The sequence below is a fragment of the Montipora foliosa genome, chromosome 4 (assembly GCF_036669935.1).
Source record: "Montipora foliosa isolate CH-2021 chromosome 4, ASM3666993v2, whole genome shotgun sequence".
NCBI classification, from domain to species: domain Eukaryota; kingdom Metazoa; phylum Cnidaria; class Anthozoa; order Scleractinia; family Acroporidae; genus Montipora; species Montipora foliosa.
This window is the reverse complement of record NC_090872.1, coordinates 4,825,615-4,838,114: the sequence shown is the minus strand read 5'-3', so window position 1 is coordinate 4,838,114 and position 12,500 is coordinate 4,825,615. Positions and strand designations below refer to the sequence as shown.

The 12,500-nt window shown below is 40.9% G+C and overlaps 2 protein-coding genes across 7 annotated transcripts in view; one reads left to right on the top strand and one right to left on the bottom strand.

Annotated features, from left to right (window-relative positions):
• The window catches only part of LOC137999574 (NACHT domain- and WD repeat-containing protein 1-like), a 15,399-nt gene extending 11,517 nt beyond the window's left edge, over window positions 1-3,882 (bottom strand). The window contains exons 1-2 of one of the 4 annotated variants that reach the window (XM_068845383.1): window positions 3,763-3,882; window positions 3,332-3,588 (exon numbers count right to left, since the gene is read on the bottom strand). The gene's annotated coding sequence lies outside the window, so the exon portion shown is untranslated. Of the gene's footprint in view, window positions 1-376; window positions 639-916; window positions 1,025-3,331; window positions 3,644-3,762 lie in introns of those variants that run through there. The other 3 variants (XM_068845388.1, XM_068845385.1, XM_068845386.1) reach the window with 3 other exon arrangements.
• LOC137999576 (NACHT and WD repeat domain-containing protein 2-like) overlaps window positions 2,208-12,500 on the top strand; it is a 25,631-nt gene continuing 15,338 nt past the window's right edge. The window contains exon 1 of one of the 3 annotated variants that reach the window (XM_068845392.1): window positions 2,208-2,673. The gene's annotated coding sequence lies outside the window, so the exon portion shown is untranslated. Of the gene's footprint in view, window positions 2,674-11,684; window positions 11,819-12,096; window positions 12,195-12,500 lie in introns of those variants that run through there. The other 2 variants (XM_068845389.1, XM_068845390.1) reach the window with 2 other exon arrangements.

The following is a 12,500-nucleotide window of genomic DNA, read 5'->3' as shown; positions in this document are numbered from 1 at the left end:
ATTTGAAGGGAGATTCAAAATCTAAAACTAGTTTCAGTGCTGTTTGTGTTTTTCTACCTAAAGAAATATATAAATCACAAAATTAAAAACCACGAGGTTCGAATTACGTCTTATACCGTACAGGAATTTTCCCACGCTGCTAAAAACTGATTACTGGTGCTGTTGCAAAAGTACCGTGGGAAAACATTATATCAGTCTCTTTGAGGAGAAATCCGTGGAATAAGGTCTTGTCGAAGCCATTCAGAACTACGGAAAAATCAAATCGTAGTAGAAGAGGACATTTGTGTCGTTTCCACGAAAATTTGTCGATCGTGTTGCTTGCACGATGGCATTCTGAACGATGGAATGTACGCTGAAACACTGAAAATACACTTACCGAAAGCGCCAGAGGTTTCATCTTCACTTGCTCTTACAACAATCCAATGATCATTTCTCCAGTTTCTTTGTGTGTAAGGCTAAAATTCTTGTTTCTCGAACACTTTCAACCCGCCATTTCTACTGTTTACGGTTTTCTCTTTTCTGTTTCCGGTTAAACTCAAGCATACGTAATAAGACCGGAACCCACTTTTTCTGGGAAAATGGAGTCCATTATCCCAGAGTCTCTCCGGGCGCTCACCCGCTGGCCAAAAAGCCCGAGGACTCTGGGTACGAGATTGATGATCATTTCGTTCGACATTGCTAATCTTTGGTAGAGTCTATTTAGGCATGTACTAAAACCCGAAACACCGAAACGAAACCATCGGAACGAAACCACCGAAGCCACCGGAACCGCCGAAACCATCGAAACACTGAAACGAAACCATCGAAACACGGAAACGAAACCACCGAAACAAAACCAACGGAACCACCAGAACAGCTTAACAATCTGAACAACACTTCGAAATTTAAATGTTTAAAAATGTCTTAACATTCTTACGTCATAACCTTGTTCCTTCGTACTCTCCGTTTCTTGCCTTGGTCTTTGCACTGTTTACGACGTCGTTTTCACGCCACTCGCTTCAGATTTGCACGGAATCTGCAAGCCTTCCGTGACCGGATGTGCCTTTGATTGTGGCCGCTGTGTGCTCATAGGGAAACGCTTCACATTGCGTGACGTAGTTTTAAAAATAATAGAATATTTTGATTTCATTCTTTTTACTTTTGGGAAACTGCAAAGATTGTGATAAAAGAACAACTGAAGCAGGAAAAGCAGAGGAAACTATTCGAGAAATTATTATTCATGTCAATCCGCCCGGAAGTCAATAACGGTGGTGCCATTGAGGCTGTCTCGATCGTTTTGTTTAAGTTTTTATAGCTTTTTCGGTGGTTCCGGTGGTTTCGTTTCGTCGTTTCAGTGGTTTCGCTGGTTTCGCTCCGGTGTTTCGATGATTTCGGCGGTTCCGGTGGTTTCGTTCCGATGGTTTCGTTTCGGTGTTTCGGGTTTTAGTACATGCCGTCTATTTTCCCAGAAAACGTGGGTTCCGGTCTTATTGCGTATGCTCGAGTTTCAACGGAAACAGTAGAAATGACGGGTTGAAAGTGTTCGAGAAACAAAAATTTTAGCCTTACACACCCTCAAACAAACTGCAGAAATGATCATTGGCTTGCTGTAAGAGCGAGTGAAGATGAAACCTCTGACGCTTTCGGTAAGTGTATTTTTTTTAGTTTTTCAGCGTGCATTCCATCGTTCAGAATACCATCGTGCAAGCAACACGATCAACAAGTTTTTGTGGAAACGACACCAATGTCCTCTTCTACTAGAATTTGATGTTTCCGTAATTCTGAATGGCTTCCACAAGACCTTATTCCACGGATTTCTCCTCAAAGAGACTGATACAATGTTTTCCCACGGTACTTTTGCAACAGCAACAGTAATCACATTTTAGCAGCGTGGGAAAATTCCCGTGCGGTATAAGACATAATTCAAACCTCGCCGTTTTATTATTCTCGTGATTTACATATTTCTGAGCTAGAAAAAGCAAACATCACTGAAACTTGTTTTAGATTTTGAATCTTCCTCCAAATTCGGGGGCTCGGACTGCCATTGTTACGCAAAGCGGCCAATCAAAATTATAGTTCGAAGTCTTTCCGGGCGCTCACCCGCTGACCAAGAAGCCCGAGGACTCTGGGTAGGAGATTGCTTGCACAGAGGTTTCGTTCGTCTGCTTTTTCAGCGCCATCTTGAATTACGTCATACACCGTTCATTCATACGTCATATGCCCAAATCTCATTGTTCCCGAGTTTAATAAGTTTTTTTCCTTTCCGTACCCTGCATTGTTTGCTTCCAAAGCGACCGTCGTACGCACGTCAATAAATCGAGATTAGTACTAGCTATATTTTACCCATTTTAGCCAACGATGGTTCTCAATAGCTCTTCTTTACTTGCTAGAAGTGCTTTGGAGCTTTGGTTGTTATTGGTTGTGGAACTAGTCATTGGATGCGCAGAGGGTCGGTACTATCACGTAGGTGTGTCGTTATGTGTGCCAAAGGTCGTTGGACCACAATTTAATAATAATTGCCAAATGAAAAGATGCAACAAAATCGTCCAAACAACAGAGTGCAATGCTTGAATGAGATGATAGACATTGCACGCCCAATATCATTTTTGAAAGGAAAACAGTTTAATGGAGGCTTGACTTCCAAGATGAGAAGGTGCTAATGGTAATTAGTATTACGTATTTGGCTAATGAATGGTAAGTGAACAGGTACTCTTGAATTCAGCCTGACATTAATTGTAATTGATAAAGAAGACTGATAAAATGAGTCTAAAGTGGTGAAAGAGAATGAACTTTGTAAGCCAATATTTAAATCTTAACCGTTCTGAAAAGAATTTAAACGAAATTGGACTTCCACTATTTTTAGCGAGCAAATGAACCTTTTCGTCCAATGATAGGAACATTAGCAAGTCCACTTAGTGCTGCAACGAGAATCGTGAAGAAAATTAATTCAAGTTAAGTTAATAGAGCAAATTAACTCAAAGCTGTCAACCGAAACATTTGCATTTTAGCGTTTGTGACTTTTAGCATGCAATTAAATCCAGTTTCTGTCTCTTCTCGTTTTTGACATATCAGTCACGGTTTCCCTGCAAAGCCTTCATGTTAAACTCGTCAAGAATCGTGATCCAGTGGTCGTGAGTATAAATATATTCAGTATTTTTTTTTTCGTCTTGAATAAAGGACCATTAAAATCTGTGTTGGCATAACGTAGGAGATTAATTTTCATAAAATTCCAAGTTTCTCAACAACACATATTTACGTTTGCTTCAAAATAAGAAACGGTCAAATTAGGATTGAAACTTATCACAAAGTTATACGGCAAAAATGTTGAGGTTTCTGTATGTACCACACTTACCGATTGGAAGCTTGCGAACGCCAAGATTATTTATTTTCTATCTGGAAGGCAGAGGTAATGTCACGATAATACTCTGTTCTGGAATAGGCAGATCCATCAGCTTTAAAAACGTGCGGCTCGACACTTTCTAAACATTCGACAGCCATGTTCCTTCGACGAAAACCGCTTATTTTATGCCAAGGCTTAGTAAATAAAAGGTTCAACCTCTTTTGCTTTATGATACCATAGCAACATAACAGGAACGCACGCTGGTTATTCTAGAATGTTAGGGGAAAAAAATCATTGTTATATAAAACGTTTCGGGTCGAGTGCGTAAGGCTACTTAGTCTATTTGTCCATGGAAGGCATGAATGCACACTCTCCACCCACACATCAAGATGGAAACACAACACGTAATCATCAAACCTCGTCACATAAGGACAAAACCTCACCACATAATGAAAAAACCACACCACAAGACAAAACGTCAAGACCAAACGAATAAAGATCACACAAGAAAGTTATGGCTTTCCAGAATGTTCGATTCCGCCGCCGCTTTTGGTAATCCATGCCCCTTGAGGGTGGGGGGAAGGGGCGTTGCGTGACTTCCAAAGGCGAAAGACCAATAAATTTGCCCCGTTATTATTCAAGTGCAAGAAATGTCCCCAATTGCAACATTTTGTCAGCCAACGCTTCCAGAGTTACACTCTGTAATTCCTCAAATAACACAAGGTTTGGTAACAGATTTAAAAATGAAATCATCGGTGTCAAAGTTGTTGAGTCACGTTTCGATGACTCCACAATCTCGTACCCAGAGTCCTCGGGCTTCTTGGTCAGCGGGTGAGCGCCCGGAGAGACTCTGGGATAATCGACTCCATTTTCCCAGAAAACGTGGGTTCCGGTCTTATTACGTATGCTTGAGTTTAACCGGAAACAGAAAAGAGAAAACCGTAAACAGTAGAAATGGCGGGTTGAAAGTGTTGGAGAAACAAGAATTTTAGCCTTACACACACAGAAACTGGAGAAATGATCATTGGCTTGCTGTAAGAGCAAGTGAAGATGAAACCTCTGATGATGTAATGTTTTCCCACGGTCCTTTTGCAACAGCAATAGTAATCACTGTTTAGCAGCGTGGGAAAATTCCCGTACGGTATAAGACATAATTCAAACCTCGTGGTTTTTTTATTTGTGTGATTTATATATTTCTGAGGTAGAAAAACACAAACAGCACTGAAACTAGTTTTAGATTTTGAATCTCCCTTCAAATTCTGGGGCTTCCGAATTACTTGCCGACTTCCTGTCGGACTGCCATTGTTACGCAAGCGGCCAATCAAAAATATAGTTCAAGTCGATTATCCAGAGTCTCTCTGGGCGCTCACCCGCTGACCAAGAAGCCCGAGGACTCTGGGTACGAGATTGATGACTCCATGTTTCTGAATGTACCGGAAAGCATTGTATTTTTGGTCACTTGGGACTAGTCTTTATTACAATTACCAAGTCGATGAGATATATATACGTGAAAGATGTGTGAAAATGCAGACTGTATTTAGATTTAGGTTCAGTTAAAATAAAATTGAATAACGCCATTAAAAAGGAATCTGTTTGCGTGTTCCATTTTCCTGATGTACAGCATCTTGTAGATCAAACAGTCCAGCTTTGTGAGGCATTCCTTTAGAATCGTTTAGATCTCACCGACTTTGTAATTTAACCGGTTAGATAATGTTAGGCTCACGTTCACCCTACAGGCATTGTGGGCCATGGAACAATTTTCATATATGATCCATGCAAAGCTGAAATTCATCCAATCAGCTCGCTGGGATCGCTACTATAAGCAATGCGAATTTCCATAATAAAAACAAACGGCCAAAAACCTGTCGGTTGAAGGTGGGCCTGGAATGTTCCATCCGGTCAAGTGACGCAGATTATGCGCAATGTTTTCAGTGAACCGCGATGGTAACTGTGACTTGTTGAGTGAGGAATGACAGAAAAAAATACAGCCAAAGTGGTTGAGGGACGCTTCGATGCTTTAAACATGTTGTATAACTCAGTTTACTTACAAAGCATGCATCAACAACAAAATTTATCTAAAAACTTTGTAGAAAATGCTGTGTATGATTGGTTAAATGGTTAAAAAAATCATATGGCATTTTCTTTGGGAAAGCGTTCTAACATTTCCTTTTTCTGTGCATGGGTATTGCATTACAGAGTGCAATACTCATTATATTATCATGTGCGAGTGAGTGAGTGAGTGAGTGTCCGTGGTGGCAAGCAAGCAGACCCGCAGTGCGAGCCTAGATGACGAACGTGATAAGTCCATTGGAGGCGTTTTTGAATTCCAACAAATGAATCTCAAATTCGGCAAGCATTACTTTCTCGGGACAAAATGAGACTAGCAAGAGAAATACACCATCAGATATGACATTGATAAATAATAAACCAATATTTGTTTCAAAATAGATTGAATTACCTTGTGAAACAGTAAAGCGTATACAAGTGAGGAGTTATTTCTCCTTGGATTATGTCTGAGTTAAAGAAAGAAATGCATGACAGGGATATCCTAAAAATTAAAGCAATCAAATCTAATGACCCAGCTGTCTGGGCGCAAATCAAAAGACAACACAATATCGTTAATAAAACGATAAAGCAAGCTAAGCAGTCCTATTATCAAACTAGTTTTAGTGATCATAATGGCGATTCTCGAAAATCTTGGCAATTAATAAATGAACTTATCTATCGTAAGTCGAGCGAATCATCAGTGAAAGAACTGAGAGTGAATGGCAATCAGTAACAAATCCAGCCGAATTGGCAGAAGAATTTCTTTAACCATCATTTTGCCACCATAGGTACAAAACGTCCAGTGAAATTCTCGATTCTGGCAGCACCAGCTATCATAATCATCTGGCCACAGTTGTTCAAAGGATTGATAGCGCTATCCGCCGGACGAAACCAATTGCGCTAACCAATGGATAGTGATTTATTCGGTGGATAGCGTTGAACAACTGGGGCCTAATTGGCACATAGAGCAGTTTTGAATTGAATGTCGACAGTAATTAGCGAATTGCTTTGATTTTGCATTTACTTCACTCAGAGATTGGTTCAAAGTTCTCGCGCCATTTTTTCAACCAATCAGAAGTGAAACCAAAACCAATCATAGCTCGCGCGTGCACATTTTCCCGCGCTTTGTGTCGGTTACGTGTAATTACTTCCAGTTTTGATTGGTTTACTGGATTTTCTCAGTCCTTTTTGATGGGCCAAAGTAATTACTTTGGTTTTGGTTTTACGACACTCATTTGAAAACCGCTCTATAAAAGGTTCGAATTTCACCCAATAACCCCAAATCATGTTCTTTCACTCCTCAATACACTAGACAAATCAAAGGCAGCCGGTCTAGATAATATATCTGCAAGGCTTATTCGGGAATGCACCGATCTGATCTGCTCTCCCATTTGCTATATCTTTAATCAATCTCTAAGTCTCGGACTGATATTTCCTGACGACTGAAAAAGCGCTCCAGTTACCCCACTTTTCAAACAAGGGGAACAGAATGACTCGAACAATTACCGCCCCCAAATCCGTTATTCCGGTAGTAGCCAAAGTATTTGAAAGAATAGTCTATGACCAGTTATATGCGCACTCTTGGTTTGAGTCATACTCGGACAACCGCATGCAGAGATGCTCAGTTAATGGGTCGCTCTTTAGGAGCTGCTAATTAAGCTGTGGTGTTCCTCAAGGCACTATCTTAGGACCGCTGCTGTTTTTGCTGTGTATTAATGATTTACCAAATTGCCTTTCAAATTGTTAATCAAGGAAGTATGCTCGGATGATACTCACCTAATCTACGCCGGTTTCAGCGCTGACAATATCCAATCTTGTCTAAACGATGTTTTAGTATAAATGTTAGCAATTGGCTGATAGCAAATAAACTCACGCTTAATATGACAAAAACTGAATTTATGCTTATTGGGTCAAGCCAGAGACTGAGTGCTTTAAGAGTTCCTCCCAGAGCTTCAATCAATGGCGCTCCTATTGAGCAAGATACTACCGCTAAATCACTAGGAGTACCGGACATCCAAGTTCCAATTTGTCGGACATCCAAGTTGTTCCTCAGACGTCCACCCATAAGTCTGAGGAACCTCCACTAAAGGACACCTCCTGTAAATGAACACCTCCCGAATGCGGACACCAAACGGCGGTCCCGGCGATTTCTCCTCTAAAAAACTACATACTTAACTTCCCGTAAGCAGACAGCTCTTGTAAGCGGACATAGACACCTATTCGGGGTCCACAGGGTCTAAAATATCCTCCAGTAAGCGGACAGTAAACAAAAAAAAATTCGATTCTTTTACCTGTGTGTTAATTACCAGAAAAAAGAACAATACCGTCACCACTCTTTTAATCAAAGGCACGTGCAAGGTAGCCAGCACAGGGCGTCTTGGTGAGGTCGACCGCAACACGCACCATCCATACTCAGGGACCCCTTTACACCACTGGATAATCCATATCTTCCAATCACCATCCCTTTTTATCTAACAAATTACAAAACGCTCTGCTGGTTTAGTACACTGTATGATTAGGCTTGATTCTTACTTCAGCACTCGATACTAGCTCTCCTTTTGAGATCTTTGAAAAAGCTAAAAGCAGCTGATGATGGATCCAATTATTTGGTTCCGAAACCGGGGGGCTTGCATTTTAAAGCAGTTCTTTTCAGATCTATTCCATGGCACAGACAGTTTTCGACCACGAGGTGGTGTCCATTTTTAACAGCCTGACAGAGAGCCAAGCTCCCGAACTGTCGCCACTCACAAAAACGGCCACGTGACCGTGACAGTCCAGTCAAAGAGATTCCCTCACAGCACAACGAAGAGGACATCCAGGGAGTTCAAAGACCATTCGGAATTGCCTGGCCACACTGGAAACCAGACGAGCCAAGCGTAAGTGGTCGCTTCAAGTTCTACGAGAACTCCACGTGTCCCCGCGGGCTACAGTACAAAACATTAGCAAGGGTCATAAGTAACACTACGATAGACGAACCAACCCCCAAACTGCCCTAACCTATACAACTAGAGCAAAGAACAAGAAATACGTTGAAAAAGTTCTCACAAAAAGCTTTATTCTAGAGGTCTTAAATTCACACCATTCCCTCCTCTTCCTTACTGTTAGAAATCCTTACTAGAGGATTTCGATAATTTTGCTAGAACAATGCGTTTTAGATACATGATTGGCAAACAAAAGAAAAAAATGTGCTCATCCCTTTCATGCCAAATCCACATGGCAACCATTAATTCAAAAGTCGGTTGCCCTTGAAAAGTACTTGGAAGAGACCAAGCACGAATTACCTTCGACAGTTTTCCGCCCTCAAAAGGACAACATTTCAGCAAAAGAAAGAAAAGCCTTCTTAGTAATAGTAATAGCACTGAGTGAAGTACCATTCCGGGAGCAATTGGGCGAGTAATTTCAAAATCGCGCGCGAAGCCGATTTGAAATTACAAGTACGATTACCCCTAACTTGTACGACAAGAAGTCCTATCACTAATTAATCGTAACTATAGCAAAATGTAAGGATAAAAAGTCTTTGAATACCTTTTTTGTGAAAAAATTAACATTATATTCAATCTGTTTTGCAAGCAATGCATGTGATAGACACGTGAATGACGTAGGTGTCCAATTACAGGTTTCCAAATTGGAGTTGTTCACATTGGATACCTGTAATTTTACACCCACGTGATCGCACGCCAAGTACGCGACAAATAGGTATGCACAGAACCAATCAGATTCGAGAATTTTGTAATAGTTACGATTAAGCGCAATAGCGAAATTAATGTCAAACAAGACGACAAAGTAACAACAACAGTCATTATGGATACAGCACAAAAAATTCAAGAAGGCTTACAGCAGCTATCGGATGGTAAATTTTACAAGCCTCTCACGTCTCCTATTGTGCTAGATACTGCCCGAAAAGTAAACCCAATGGTTAAAAAACTATTCAGTTCGGGTAATATAGATAAAATGACTTACAAATGGTTGACAATAATTGGTCTAAAACAACCGCGCATACCAGAATTCTACACCCTAACTAAAACCCACAAGAAAACTCACGTCGGCAAAACATTTGTTTCTGGTAGTAGTGGCCCTACAGAACGCATTTCCAGTTTCGTGGACTCATTATTACAACCCATTGACGTCAAATAAGAGTCATAGTACAAGACACCATCGATTTTATCAATTCTATTGAAAACACGCAAACTCCAAATGATGTTATTCTATTCACTCGTGACGTTAGCTTCCTATACACTAAAATTCCTCAAGCAGAAGGAAGTTATGTTATTTGCCGCAACTACGAGCACCAATATGAGTCTAATCTGCCGATTCCCACCAATGATTGGTGCATGGGAAGTCATGCAGCTCATAATAAATAATAATTTACTTAATTGACCGCTCCCCATAGGGGCTTTTCAGGGCCAATGAAACAATCAACGAAACAACAGAACAAAACAACAATAACGGTTAAGAATCCCAACTGGCCGGAGGCAAAGCAGTTGGCTATTTACAAGTGCAGATGGGAAGTTGAACCAGGGACTACCAGGAACAAATTCAGCGAGTGGTCAGAGCGGGTCTTGAAGCCGGGATCTCCGGATCTCAAGGCAAGTGCCCTAACCACCGGGCCACACTGCCTCCGGGACGTTGCCCTATTTCCCGGACACCCCTATTTCCGTACACTTGAACTTTAAGATTCCGTATATCCGAACGATACGATCGAAAGAATTCAGTATTGACTACTCTGATTGCGTTTGTTCTTTTCGTAACCAAGCTATGCTCCATTTAGGTGGGAAGATTCAAGTTTTCGTTGAGGTAAGTATAATTTGTCTCTAATTAGTGCGATTTTTATCGCGCGTCTCGAAGTATGTCAGTTTTCGCAAATGTGCGATAGATTTAATATTCTTTGTTCGACACATCTTGAGCTAAAAGGACTACGTTTTTCAGCATACAAGCAATTCCTTTTGCAGTTTCGTATCTCCGAGCATGACTACTAAAGAGTTTAATTCCACTTTTGGCGAGGGATGCTTAATTCCGGACACCTAACGATAGCAAACAGTAAGGTCAGCGCGCACCGTGAAGGAAATGATCGAGAAACATTCTCTGGAATGGATGCATCGCAGATGACGGAAGCTATCTCGTTCCATCAATCGTGACATTGTTGTTTGGGATCTCAACACGGGATCAAAGGTCGCTTCATTTACTTCAGATTGGAATCCTCAACGCATGGCAGTATCTGGCAACCACCTCGTTGTCATGAAGGCCGACAGACCAGAGTTGATGTCGCTACGACCTCATCTTCCTGGACAAACAGAAATCGCGTTACAAGAAGACTCGCCATTTTACGGACTGCACAATGGAGAGTCTGCTGGAGCCGTGTCAAGAGTTTAGTAAAGACGAAGATGAAGATGAAGATGACGACGATGATTCGGACAAGAGAGACATTTAAAAGACCGAATTAACAAAAAAATGCAGTGTACACCAGTCCAAATGTCATAATCGGAGGTGGCAGTTCTGCATTTGACTCGAAAAATATCTTCATTTCTGGAAACGTTACGATCAATGGGGTTGCAATACAGGACTTGTAATCAAGCCAGCTGTCTCTGTATTAAGTAAGGCTGGTCGAAGCCAGGGTAATATTGGAGGTAAACTTACACTCCGTACACATCACTCAGTTCACACAATGTGGAATTTCCAAATTGGAAAATTAACTTACCCAAAGTGGGCAAGTTGACAGCAAGTGGGGGCCTTTCCACTTGTTTCATGTAAGCGAAGGGGTTTGACTAATCTTGTTTTCCAGTTTCTCTGTACAAAGGAACTGGAGGTCCAGGGTTCGAGAAAATTCCGAGATCAGAACCAGTTAGAGGTCGTTTTCAGTTTAGCAGTAATGACCGGCCGGAATCGAAGGAATCAAGGCCTCTTCGAATGCTTCGTCATTGATTAAAGAAACAACGAAACCGATCTTCCGTGAAAATTGTCAAAATTACTCTAAATGCTTCGCCCTTTCCCATTTTAGAATGCTAAATTTTAATTTATGAAATCGCAATGGCGACTGTTTGCTATAATCATGAATTCTCCTCGTTTGTTTTAACTGAATGATGATTATTTGCCAAAGTTCTTACAATAAAAATCAAAATTAGCAAATGCCTGTAGTCGACGTTTCGACGCTGCTAACACCATTTCCGAGACCTCATTTCTCATACGTTTAAATGAATATTTATGAAGAAATGCAACCTGCTATCAATTTAAATTTATTTTAACACATCAAAAGTGTGGGAGTGATTTGAAGTCAAGTGACGCAGATTATACGCAATGTGTCCAATGAACCGTGATGGTAACTGTACTTGTTGAGCGAGGAGTGACAGAAAAAAATACAGGAATGCCAAAGTGGTTGACTGACGCTTCGATGACTCTATGTTATCATTATGAAACCGCTTAAATTACGACGTCGGTGAGATCTAAACGATTCTAAAGGTATGCCTCACAAAGCTGGACTGTTTGATCTACAAGATGCTGCACATGGCCGAACACGCAAATAGATTCCGTTCGTGCCAAACTCTTTTTAATAGCTTTATTCAGTTTTATTTTAAATGAACTTAAATCTAAATACTGTCTGCATTTTCACACATCTATCACGTATGTATATATATATATCTGGGAATGTTGGCTGAAAAAATGTTGCAATTGGGGTCATTTCTTCCACTTGAATATCATTGGTCTTTCGCCTTGGAAGTCACGCAACGCCTCTTCCCCCCACCCTCAAGGAGCATGGAGTAGAATCGAACATTTTGGAAAGCCATAACTTTCTTGTGTAATCTTTATTCGTTTGGTCGTGACGTTTTGTCTTGTGGTGAGGTTTTTTCATTATGTGGTGAGGTTTTGTCCTTACGTGACGAGGTTTGATGATTACATGTTGTGTTTCCATCATGATGTGTTGAGCTGTGGCGGATCTAGCGGGAGGGTGCAGAGTGTGCATTCATGCCTTCCATGGACAAATTTAAAATAATAGTAGACTAATTATAAGAAGCCCTACGCGCTCGACCAGAAACGTTTTATATAGCAATGATTTTTTTCCCCTTACATTCTAGAATAACCAGCGTGCGTTCCTGTTATGTTGCTATGGTATCGTAAAGCAAAAGAGATTGAACCTATTAAT